Source organism: Kogia breviceps, chromosome 7 (assembly GCF_026419965.1).
Source record: "Kogia breviceps isolate mKogBre1 chromosome 7, mKogBre1 haplotype 1, whole genome shotgun sequence".
NCBI lineage: Eukaryota > Metazoa > Chordata > Mammalia > Artiodactyla > Physeteridae > Kogia > Kogia breviceps.
This window is the reverse complement of record NC_081316.1, coordinates 97,022,293-97,035,342: the sequence shown is the minus strand read 5'-3', so window position 1 is coordinate 97,035,342 and position 13,050 is coordinate 97,022,293. Positions and strand designations below refer to the sequence as shown.

The 13,050-nt window shown below is 37.8% G+C and overlaps 1 pseudogene; it reads left to right on the top strand.

Annotated features, from left to right (window-relative positions):
* Positions 1–1,426: 1,426 nt before the first annotated feature.
* The window catches only part of LOC131760349 (centrosomal protein of 78 kDa-like), a 29,572-nt pseudogene continuing 17,948 nt past the window's right edge, over positions 1,427–13,050 (top strand).

Sequence of the window (13,050 nt, the reverse complement as noted above, 5' to 3'; positions counted from 1 at the left end):
ATGGTCCCGCTTAAGTTATAAAAGGTGGGACTGGATTTTGCAGATCTGAGAGAGAATGGGTGAGGCCTGGTGACCAGTTTGAAAAGGGAGGGCAGCAAGCGTGGATGACAGTTTACAGCTGCATCTTTTTGTGAGATATAGAGCACAGTAGAAAGGGAATGGGGGTGGCGAGAGGGTCTTACTTAATCTTCAGTGCTTTAGAGGGGCCTGGTAGACAGGTCTGGGCCCAAGGTACAGATCTGGGCTTTTTGAGAGGACAGGTATTTGAAGGCATGGTAGAGACTTAGGTTATCCACAAGAAGGTCCAAAGAATCATAGGTCTGAGAGTTTTTTAAGTGGATATATTTGAGGATGTTTATAAGGGGAGAGAGAGTAGCCAGCAGAGGAAGAGTGTGAAGGTCTAGGAGAGGAAACGATTGTTCATTTTTTTCAAAAAGCTGAATACTTATCCTGTGCCTGGCCCTTTTCTAGGATCTGGGGTTCACACCATCTGTTATCTCTTCTGCAAGGACAGTTCAACCATCCCCTGGTGAAGAGAAGTCAGATTATTCTTTGCATCCCATTCAGGTGTAAGAACTGTTCTGTACCTCTGAAGGGACTTTACTTAACCAGAGTAATAAGTTAGAAATCAAAAGAAATTATAGCTGGAAGGGACCTTAAAGGCCACTGTACTTAATTTTGCCTAATGTTTTACATTGAACGTAAGAAAAATTTATTACAGAGCCCATTCTCTTCAGAGTTCCTTCACTGAAGCTTCTTTATGTCTTGCATCCAGTGGGTCTAGCTTGTGATTTTGACCTCCTCCTAAATTTGCTTCTTCATCCATATTACGTTTTGCCTGGCAGAAACTATGGCAGAAGCTCCTGGGCGGTTTCACAGCTCCTGGGCTCAGTTCCTCTAAGTTCCTCTGCCTACTTGGATCGAGTGATCTTCTAACATAAAAAGATATGCCTAAAATAATGCTGCTAATGGCTTGCCCACACAGAGTTAGTGCATACTAGCTACCCAGCGTGTGCTCTGCACAGAGGCGTATAGCCTGAACTGTGCTTGGTCAAGCCTCCTGGGGCTCTCTGACCCTGAGGAAAGGCAGCTTTTTGTGATCACTCCCTTTATCTAATTGGTCCTTCAACAGCGGGGCGCCTTTTTGTAATCAGCGGAGGCACCCTTACTCAGCCAGTGGTAGCCCCAGGCCTCATCACCTGTGGGATACAAGCCATGCTCCCTCCCAGGCTTGCTTTGGCCAACATCTCTATTTTCATTTCTGTCTTTTCTCACACTTGGACCCCTGGCCTTTAGTCATCCCCACCTGCAGTATTTACAGTGCCCAGCAGGTGTCAGCCTTGAGTGATGCCTCCTCTGCAGTTAAGGCACCTCCTCCTGCAACTCTGCATAGCCTCATCTTTCTAGATTCTACTTCAGGGTAGTCATGAAGCCATCACTTCGATATAACATTTTGCCTCCAAAGGAACCTCTGTGCATAAAGGTTATGTTTCTTTATCTCATGTGATTGAAATTTTGAGTTTACACATATCCCTCCTTAATGAAGGCTTTAAAGGCAGGAGTCGTTTCTACTCCTTAGCACAGAGCAGATGCTTTTTTTTTTTTAAAGACACTTTTTAATGATGATAAAATATATGGTTTAAATCACTCATTTTATAATAATTTTGCTTTAGGTTCTGACAGAAATTTACAGAAGTCGTGTTCCTGCGATAAGAAATAAAGATGTGACCTTCCAGTTGTGTAAAGCTCTCAGGGAACCTGGAGCTAAATAGGCTAGTTCTGACAGAGGGAGACTTAACTATGTTAACAAGGGTAAGCCTTCATTGTGTCCTGCCAACATTTGATAGTTGCTTTTGGGGCAAACTAAAGCAATGAAATTTTAAACTTGTTCTCCCCATTAAAGGGATTGAATAAATCAGCCACTTTGGTGCACCTGTGTCTTGCAAATTGTCCAGTTGGACTTGGAGGTTTAGAAAGTGAGTTTCAGTCTTGTTTAAGTCTCTTCCCATCAGACTGGTTTCATGATTTCCTTCACACCACATTACATCCTGTCTACCTTTTCTTGGTGTTGTTCATGCCTGGATTGTCTCCTGTACCTGCTCAAAACTTGGTCCATTGTCATTTGTACCATGGAAGTTTGTCATGCTGGATACTGTCACAACTAATTTTACTTAAGTTTGTGTTAAGCCACAAACCACACATTTTGTATATTTTCTGGTTTTTGTGTTTGTTTATATTTTTACGGCTTCTCTTCAATAAATATTAAAGGAAGGGAAATAGCAAGATGTAAAGAGCAAAAAAGTCATCATTCTTTTTAAATTGTTAGAACATCTATCTGCAATCATAATGCACTGTGGTATGTTTAAAAAAGAAATATATGTAACGTCCCCTAGGAGCAGCAGACTCAGTGGTGTTGGTGAGGGTGTTATCATGGAAGTAATCACAAAGCAGGTGACTGTTGATTGGGGTCCTGAAACATTATTGTGTGTTCCCTGTGTCCAGTAGTGGGTCTGGAGGGGTCAGGAAGGCTGTCTTTCAATTTGAGCGAACAGAGGGTTTGAGGTCCTCTTTCTCATATTGCTCTAGTATACTGCATAGCACCTAATAAAATACTGGGTTTATAGTTGACGTTTAAATTCGCTGATTGATCATCAAGATTGGGATGTATCATTGGAAATGAAAACAGGAAGAATCTTATGCTTTTTAGGTTTTTCTTTTTTTTCCTATGTCTCAAAAGGTACATAGTACTTTACTGAGTGGTTGGGAATAAAGTTTGCAGTATGCAGTGTATTCAGTTTTAGTATTTAAAAAGAATTGAACTGTTGCTGTAAACTAGAATAACACTGTTACTGACAAGTTTTAGCATGCATCTGTTCATCAATTACTTGTTTGGGAAGATTGTAGTTAATGATTTTAAGAATGTGGCTATAAACCTTCAATTGATTAAAGAAAAGCAAATAAGTCAAGACTGACAAATGTATAGGCTCTTCTTATAGTGTGTATGGTTTTTTTTTTTTCTTTTTAGTTATTTGTCAAGGTATAAAGAACTCTATCACTCTTAAGATAGTAGACTTCATGGACTGTAATCTGAAATGGCAGGGAGCAGATCACATGGTCAAGATCTTAAAGGTGATTTTATGTTTAAACTTTCATGAAAACATATGTGATTGAAGCACATTAACATATTGATACAGATGGCAGTTAATTTTTGTCTTTTGATACAGGTGAGTGCAGCTTTCGTTTTGTTGAAAGAATAGGACCAGTTTTCAGTTTGGGATTCTACCATTTAGTAAAGATAGTCCACTTAATTTTAGAAATAAGAGATTTAATATATAATACATAATAATACTTTTATGTATTTTTAGTTACTGAAAACTTTGATTGTGATACTGTGAAAAAGGTATGCCATTATAGTCTTCAAGACTTAAATGAATCAAGTGTTTATTTGCTGTAGTTTATAAAGTAATAAAAATCACTACATCAACAATTTGTAAATACAGTTTTTAAAATAATGTCTTAACAACTTTACAGTGGTTATAGTTACTGTATTTAGGCCTAAAGTTATTTAATAATTTGACATGAAGCCTTTTTAATAGTTTGCTGGTGCAGATCAGGGATAGGTAAAGTATGGCTGGTGGGCCAGATCCAGCCCGTCGCCTGGTTTTGTAAAGAAAGTTTTTATGGAACATAGTCGTACCCATTGTTTACATGATAGTTGTGGCTACTTTCACCCTTCGCCAGTGGGGAAGAGTAGTTGCAACAGAAACTGTAAAGCCCACAAATCTGGAAATGTTTAAATTTAGATTTTAAAAATTGAAAAATTCTTTGAGCCTATACAGGGCAAGTCCATTAACCCCTGGGGTGGAAAACAGTCAAGAACTTGGGTGCCAAAGCCAAATGGCCTAGGTTCAAATTCCCTTTCTCCCTTTTCATAGCATTTGACCATGGGCAAATCATTTAAACCTCATTATGAGGTTTAAATGAACTAATTTGTATAAATAGTGCCTGGCACATACTAAGCACTGTGTCAGTGATTGGTGTTGTTTCTGCTTGGAGCTTTTATAAGTTATTGTCAATAGAAAAATGATACTAATGATTTTCCTTTTAGAGTATCAAACACACTTTGAGTCTTTTATTTTTTCAAGAATGTAATAAGACTTTCCATTTAAAGTCAGTGTTCCCTGTTACCAAAATTTATTTTATGAATATAAAGAATTGAATGTCTTTAAGACAGTACTTGCCATTATTTTCCCAAGGCACATCAAACGGGCTCTGCATAGTCCAGGCCTCTAAAGTTTGTGTGCATACCCTAGGTAGCATGTGAGATCCATTTTGTAAATATAGTTTTTAAAATAATGCCTGGGACTTCCCTGGCGGTCCAGCAGTTAAGACTCTGCATTCCCAATGCAGGGGGGCCTGGGTTCCATCCCTGCTCAAGGAACTTATCCCACGTGCCTGCCATAACTAAGAGCCCACATGCCACAACTAAGATATCCGTCATGCTGCAACTAAAGACCTGGCACAGCCAAACAAGCAAACAAACAAATAAATATTTTTAAAAAAATAAATAAAATAATGCCTTAGGAGTTAGGAAAAGAAAATATTAGAACCTATTTAGCTTTGTATCATTTAAAACGTATCTGTGTAGTTTATAATATACATATATTATATGTATACAACTTCATGTATATAATTTGTTAAAAAATAAGATGCATATTAAAAAGTTTTCTTATGGTTTGCCCAGTCAGGTGTTTGGAGACATTTAGAGCCTCAGCAATGATAGAATTTAGAACCAATTCCCTGACTTAGAAGATAAGGAGAATAATTGATAGATTGTAATTGAGTTGTCCAACTTTACATAACTGTTCAAAAACAGGTCATCCAGTGGCTGGAAGCTAATCACTGACCGAATAGAATCTGGGTCACTGGACTCGTAAACCAGAACTGACTGTTTAATTTCTCAATTGATGATCCTGGCATATATGCTTGATATGCATGTGTGTAAATCTCTGACATAATAAGCCATACTCAGTAGGCACACCCTGTTTCCTTATTCAAGCATCCTAATTTCATCCCATTAAATCTTTGAAGTATCAGACTACCAGAAGGCATGAAGAAACCTGGGCTGAGAGTCTTCATTCCAGGAGACCTGATCTTGACTTTATGGCTGTTTTGAGGCGCATCCCTCTGAACTGCAACACGCTCATTGGTGACCTGGGTGCAAGTGCTTTGGTAGAATCTCTTAGTGAGGATTTGTGGCTTAGAGGTGAATTGTAAAATTGAAAATATTTAATTTTTTTTTTTTTTTTGCGGTACGCGGGCCTCTTGTGGCCTCTCCTGTTGCGGAGCACAGGCTCTGGACGTGCAGGCTCAGCGGCCATGGCTCACGGGCCCAGCCACTCCGCGGCACGTGGGATCTTCCCAGACCGGGACACGAACCCGTGTCCCCTGCATCAGCAGGCGGATTCTCAACCACTGCGCCCCCAGGGAAGCTCGAAAATATTTAATTTTTAATATGACAGATGCTTAGCTTTTGGCATGATACTATTGTGATTTTTTTAAAGCCTCATATTACTGATAGATTTTATGTTGCTTTTAAACTTTCACTAAGAGTTACATATATTCTTTATAGAAAATACAGAGTAACAAGAGAACAGTTACCTATAATCTTAATACCCAGACATAATCACTGTTCATTTTGGTGCATACACTTTCAGTCTTTTTTTTTCCATAAATACATTTGTACACTTAGGGATTACAAAAATAGAATTGTAGTATACTTGCTATTTCATATACCTGCTTTTTTTACTTAATGATGTATCATGTATTATTCCATCTTATTGACGTCCCATAGTTTAATCAATTCTTTGCCATTAGATTTAAACAGTTTGCTTTTCCCTGTCAGAAACAACGTGAATATGTTGTATATACATCTCTTTGTCCATTGGGATTACTTCTGTAGAATAAGGTCCTAGAAGTGGAATGACTAAGTGTGACATATTTTTAAGATTTTTTTTTTATACTGCAGGTTCTTATTAGTCATCAATTTTATACACATCAGTGTATACATGTCAATCCCAATCGCCCAGTTCAGCACACCACCACCCCCACCCCACCGCGGTTTTCCCCCCTTGGTGTTCATACGTTTGTTCTCTACATCTGTGTCTCAACTTCTGCCCTGCAAACCAGTTCATCTGTACCATTTTTCTAGGTTCCACATACATGTGTTAATATACAATATTTGTTTCTCTCTTTCTGACTTACTTCACTGTGTATGACAGACTTGAGGTCCATCCACGTCTCAACAAATGACTCAATTCCTTTTTATGGCTGAGTAATATTCCATTGTATATATGTACCACGACTTCTTTATCCATTCATCTGTCGATGGGCATTTAGGTTGTTTCTATGAACTGGCTATTGTAAATAGTGCTGCAGTGAACATTTTCTCTGGGTATATGCCCAGTAGTGGGATTGCTGGATCATATGGTAATTCTATTTTTAGTTTTTTAAGGAACCTCCATACTGTTCTCCATAGTGGCTGTATCAATTTACATTCCCACCAACGGTGCAAGAGGGTTCCCTTTTCTCTGCACTGTCTCCAGCATTGTTTGTAGATTTTCTGATGATGCCCATTCTAACTGGCATGAGGTGATACCTCATTGTAGTTTTGATTTGCATTTCTCTAATAATTAGTGATGTGAGCAGCTTTTCATGTGCTTCTTGGCCATCTGTATGTCTTCTTTGGAGAAATGTCTAATTAGGTCTTCTGCCCATTTTTGGATTGGGTTGTTTGTTTCTTTAATATTGAGCTGCATGAGCTGTTTATATATTTTGGAGATTAATCCTTTGTCTGTTGATTCGTTTGTGAATATTTTCTCCCATTTTGAGGGTTGTCTTTTCGTCTTGTTTATGGTTTCCTTTGCTGTGCAAAAGCTTTTAAGTTTCATTAGGTCCCATTTGTTTATTTTTGTTTTTATTTCCATTACTCTAGGAGGTGGATCTTGCTGTGATTTATGTCAAAGAGTGTTCTGCCTATGTTTTCCTCTAAGAGTTTTATAGTGTCCGGTCTTAACATTTAGGTCTTTAATCCATTTTGAGTTTATTTTTGTGTATGGAGTTAGGGAGTGTTTTAATTTCATTCTTTTACATGTAGCAGCCCAGTTTTCCCAGCCAGTTATTGAAGAGACTGTCTTTTCTCCATTGTATATCTTTGCCTCCTTTGTCATAGATTAGTTGACCATAGGTGTGTGGGTTTATCTCTGGGCTTTCTATCTTGTTCCATTGATCTGTGTTTCTGTTTTTGTGCCACTACCATATTGTCTTGATTACTGTAGCTTTGTAGTATAGTCTGAAGTCAGGGAGTCTGATTCCTCCAGTTCCGTTTTTTTCCTTCAAGACTGCTTTCACTATTCAGGGTCTTTTGTGTCTCCATACAGATTTTAAGACGATTTGTTCTAGTTCCATAAAAAATGCCATTGGTAATTTGATAGGGATTGCATTGAATCTGTAGATTGCTTTGGGTAGTATAGTCATTTTCACAGTATTGATTCTTCCAATGCAAGAACATGGTATATCTCTCCATCTGTCGGTATCATCATTAATTTCTTTCATCAGTGTCCTATAGTTTTCTGCATACAGGTCTTTTGTCTCCCTAGGTAGGTTTATTCGTAGGTATTTTATTCTTTTTGTTGCAGTGGTAAATGGGTGTGTTTCCATAATTTCTCTTTCAAATTTTTCATCATTAGTGTATAGGAATGCAAGAGATTTCTGTGCATTAATTTTGTATCCTGCAACTTTACCAGATTCATTGATTAGCTCTAGTAGTTTTTTGGTGGCATTTTTAGGATTCTCTATGTATTCTATCATGTCATCTGCAAACAGTGACAGTTTTACTTCTTCTTTTCCAATTTGTATTCCTTTTATTTCTTTTTCTTCTCTGATTGCCGTGGCTAGGACTTCCAAAACTATGTTGAATAATACTGGTGAGAGTGGACATCCTTGTCTCGTTCCTGACCCTAGAGGAAACGCTTTCAGTTTTTCACCATTGAGAATTATGTTTGCTGTGGATTTGACATATATGCCCTTAATTATGTTGAGGTAGGTTCCCTCTATGCCCACTTTCTGGAGAGTTTTTGTCATAAATGGGTGTTGAATTTTGTCAAAGGCTTTTTCTGCATCTATTGAGATGATCATATGGTTTTAATTCTTCAATTTGTTAATGTGGTGTATCACATTGATTGATTTGCATATATTGAAGAATCCTTGCATCCCTGGGATAAGTCCCACTTGATTGTGGTGTATGATCCTTTTAATGTGTTGTTGGATTCTGTTTGCTAGTATTTTGTTGAGGATTATTGTGTCTGTATTCATCAGTGATATTGGTCTGTAATTTTCTTTTTTTGTAGTATCTTTCTCTGGTTTTGGTATCAGGGTGCTGGTGGCCTCATGGAATGAGTTTGGGAGTGTTCCTTCCTCTACAGTTTTTTGGAAGAGTTTGAGAAGGATGGGTGTTAGCTCTTCTCTAAATGTTTGATAGAATTCACCTGTGAAGCCATCCGGTCCTGGACTTTTGTTTGTTGGAAGATTTTTAATCACAGTTTCAGTTTCATTCCTTGTGATTGGTCTGTTCATATTTTCTGTTTCTTCCTGGTTCAGTCGGGGAAGGTTATACCTTTCTAAGAATTTGTCCATTTCTTCCAGGTTGTCCATTTTATTGGCATAGAGTTGCTTATAGTCGTCTCTTAGGATGCTTTGTATTTCTGCGGCGTCTGTTGTAACTTCTCCTTTTTCATTTCTAATTTTATGGATTTGAGTCTCCTCCCTCTTTTTCTTGATTAGTCTGGCTAATGGTTTATCAATTTTGTTTATCTTCTCAAAGAACCAGCTTTTAGTTTTGTTGATCTTTGCTATTGTTTTCTTTGTTTCTATTTCATTTATTTCTGCTCTGATCTTGATGATGTCTTTCCTTTTGCTAACTTTGGGTTTTGTTTGTTCTTCTTTCTCTAGTTCCTTTAGGTGTAAGGTTAGGTTGTTTACTTGAGATTTTTCTTGTTTCTTGAGGTAGGCTTGTATAGCTATAAACTTCCCTCTTAGAACTGCTTTTGCTGCATTCCTTACGTTTTGGATCGTCGTGTTTTCATTGTCATTTGTCTCTAGGTATTTTTTATTTCCTCTTTGATTTCTTCAGTGATCTCTTGGTTATTTAGTAACTTACTGTTTAGCCTCCATGTGATTGTATTTTTTATGGTTTTTCCCTGTAATTCATTTGTAATCTCATAGCATTGTGGTCAGAAAAGATGCTTGGGGGCTTCCCTGGTGGCGCAGTGGTTGGGAGTCCGCCTGCCGATGCAGGGGACGCAGAATTGTGCCCTGGTCTGGGAAGATCCCACATGCTGCGGAACGGCTGGGCCCGTGAGCCATGGCCGCTGAGCCTGCGCGTCTGGAGCCTGCGCGTCTGGAGCCTGCGCTCTGCAGCGGGAGAGGCCACAACAGTGAGAGGCCCGCGTACTACAAAAAAAAAAAAAGAAAAGATGCTTGATATGATTTCAATTTTCTTAACTTTACTGAGGCTTGATTTGTGCCCCAAAATGTGATCTATCCTGGAGAGTGTTCCATGCACACTTGAGAAGAAAGTGTAATCTGCTGTTTTTGGATGGAATGTCCTATAAATGTCAATTAAATCTATCTGGTCTGTTGTGTCATTTAGAGCTTCTGTTTCCTTATTTATTTTCATTTTGGAGTTCATTCATTTCCTTATTTATTTTCATTTCCCAAGTATTATTGTGTTACTGTCGATTTCCCCTTTTATAGCTGTTAGCAGTTGCCTTATGTATTGAGGTGCTCCTATGTTGGGTGCATATATATTTATAATTGTGATATCTTCTTCTTGGATTGATCCCTTGATCATTATGTAGTGTTCTTCCTTGTCTCTTGTAACATTCTTTATTTTAAAGTCTGTTTTATGTGATATGAGTATAGCTACTCCAGCTTTCTTTTGATTTCCATTTGCGTGGAATATCTTTTTCCATCCCCTCACTTTCAGTCTGTATGTGTACCTATAGACAGCATATTTGTGGGTCTTGTTTTTGTATCCATTCAGCAAGGCTGTGTCTTTTGGTTGGAGCAGTTAATCCATTCACGTTTAAGGAAATTATCAATATGTATGTTCCTATGACCATTTTATAAATTGTTTTGGGTTTGTTTTTGTAGATCCTTTTCTTCTCTTGTGTTTCCCACTTAAAGAAGTTCCTTTAGCATTTGTTGTAGAGCTGGTTTGGTGGTGCTGAATTCTCTTAGCTTTTGGTTGTCTGTAAAGCTTTTGATTTCTTCATCAAATCTGAATGAGATCCTTGCTGGGTAGAGTAATCTTGGTTGTAGGTTCTTCCCTTTCATCACTTTAAGTATGTCATGCCACTCCCTTCCAGCTTGTAGAGTTTCTGCTGAGAAATATCTGTTAACCTTATGGGAGTTCCTTGTATGTTTTGTCATTTTGTCCTTGCTGCTTTGGGTAATTTTTCTTTGTTCTAATTTTTGCCAATTTGATTACTATGTGTCTCGGCTTGTTTCTCCTTGGGTTTATCCTGTATGGGAGTCACTGTGCTTCCTCGACTTGGGTGGCTATTTCCTTTCCCATGTTAGGGAAGTTTTCGACTATAATCTCTTCAAATATTTTCTCCAGTCCTTTCTCTCTCTCTTTTCCTTCTGGGACCCCTATATATATAAGGCGAATATTGTTGCATTTAATGTTGTCCCAGAGGTCTCTTAGGCTGTCTTCATTTCTTTTCATTCTTTGTTCTTAAGTCTGTTTCACAGCAGTGAATTCCACCCTTCTGTCTTCCAGGTCACTTATCCGTTCTTCTGCCTCAGTTATTCTGCTATTGATTCCTTCTAGTGTAGTTTTCAGTTATTGTATTGTTCATCTCTGTTTGTTCTTTAATTCTTCTAGGTCTTTGTTAAACATTTCTTGCATCTTCTCGATCTTTGCCTCCATTGTTTTTCTGAGGTCCTGGATTATCTTCACTATTATTATTCTGAATTCTTTTTCTGGAATGTTGCATATCTTCACTTCATTTAGTTGTTTTTCTGGTATTTTAGCTTGTTTCTTCATCTGGTATATAGCCCTCTGCCTTTTTCTGTTTTCTATCTTTCTGTGAATGTGGTTTTTGTTCCACAGGCTGCAGGATTGTAGTTCTTCTTGCTTCTGCCTTTTTAAGACTTTTGATACACATGGCCAAGTTACCATCCAGAAATCCTATGCCAACTTGTAGTCCACTCCAACAGTGGATGTGAAACCTGCCTCACACAAACACTGGCTTGTAGCACTTTTTAAAAAGTGTAAAACTACAAAAACGAGTACCTCTCTCTTTTTCATGCAAGTGGGATTACTCCAAATTTCATAACATTTTTCAGTTTAGTGTGAGCATCTTAGCAAGTCAGTAAATTTGCATCTACTGCATCATTTTTTGTGACTGTTCAGTGTTCCATTATATGAATATGCCACAGTACACATAGCTTATCCATGCTTGTATAAGAGCTATGTCCAGTTTTTCAGTTCCAAACAGTACTCTGATATGTATCCTTGCCTATATCTCTGACTATTTCTTTTGGTTAAATACTTAGAGAGTTGTTGGATCATATGGGTATACACATTTTAAAGGCTTGGCTTAATCTGATAGGAGAATAACTGCATTTTGTTTTATTTTGTATTCGTTTGATTTACTGGTGGGTTTACTGGCTGTTTGTATTAATTTGGCTAGTTGGTTAATTATACCCTGTGCCCATTATTCTGTAGTGAGAATTTGTAACGGTTGTATCCTATCCTGTCAGATCCATATGTCTGGCTTTCTATTTCTGTGTGTCATGGGGTGTTGAAAGACTCCAGTTATTTTAGTGTGATGCTCCACACAACACTTAAAAAAATGACTCATGATAGTTGCCTTTCATGTAATATTTTTTAATACCTGTGCTTTTGTGATGATCCCTTTTGTTTAAATGAGTAGGTTGTTCAGCCCCAGAACTACTAGAATTCATGATCATTTGTTCTGGTTTTTGTCTGACCTTTAACTCAGAGAGTTCTTGACCATCATACTTTAATGATAAGTTTTTAGTATGAATTGTATGTTCACACATTCTTTGAATTTGTTATTATTTGTATCTTCTTAGACTTGTCTTTTTTGTTCTAAAACTAACAGTTATTACATTTCTTCTCTTTCATTTTCCTCTTTTAACTAGTTTCAAGTGTGATTTGAAGCTCAAGATCATGATCAAAAGAATGCAGTGCATTTCTCAGCTCCACCAGTTTTTGCTTCTGAGGTTTACATGCCACTGCCACCCTTACTAATTATGAACTGAGATTCATTTTATGATGTTTTTTGCTCATAGGTTATATACAGTTATTCTTCAGTTCTGTAATTGTAGAATATGTTGGATGATTTATTGGTACTAAAGGCAGGGTTCTCATTGCACATCCAAAAAGAGGGTTTTTTTTGTTTTGTTTTTGTTTTTTGCTTTATTGGAGTATAATTGCTTTACAGTGGTGTTAGTTTCTGCTTTGTAACATAGTGAATCAGCTATACATTTACATATATCCCCGTATCTCCTCCCTCTTGCGTTTCCCTCCCAGCCTCCCTATCCCAACCCTCTAGGTGGTCACAAAGCACCGAGCTGATCTCCCTGTGCTGTGCTGCTGCTTCTCACTTGTTCTTTTACATTTTGTAGTGTATATATGTCCATGTCATTCTCTCACTTCGTCCCAGCTTACCCTTCCCCCTCCCCGTGTCCTCAAGTCCATTCTCTACACCTGCGTCTTTATTCCTGTTCTGCCGCTATGTTCTTCATAACCATTTTTTAAAAAAAAATTCCATATATATCCGTTAGCATATGGTATTTCTTTTTCTCTTTCTGACTTACTTCACTCTGTATTACAGACTCTAGGTCCATCCACCTCACTACAAATAACTCAATTTCTTTTTATGGCTTAGTAATATTCCATTGTATATATGTGCCACATCTTCTTTATCCATTCATCTGTCGAAGCAACTTAGGTTG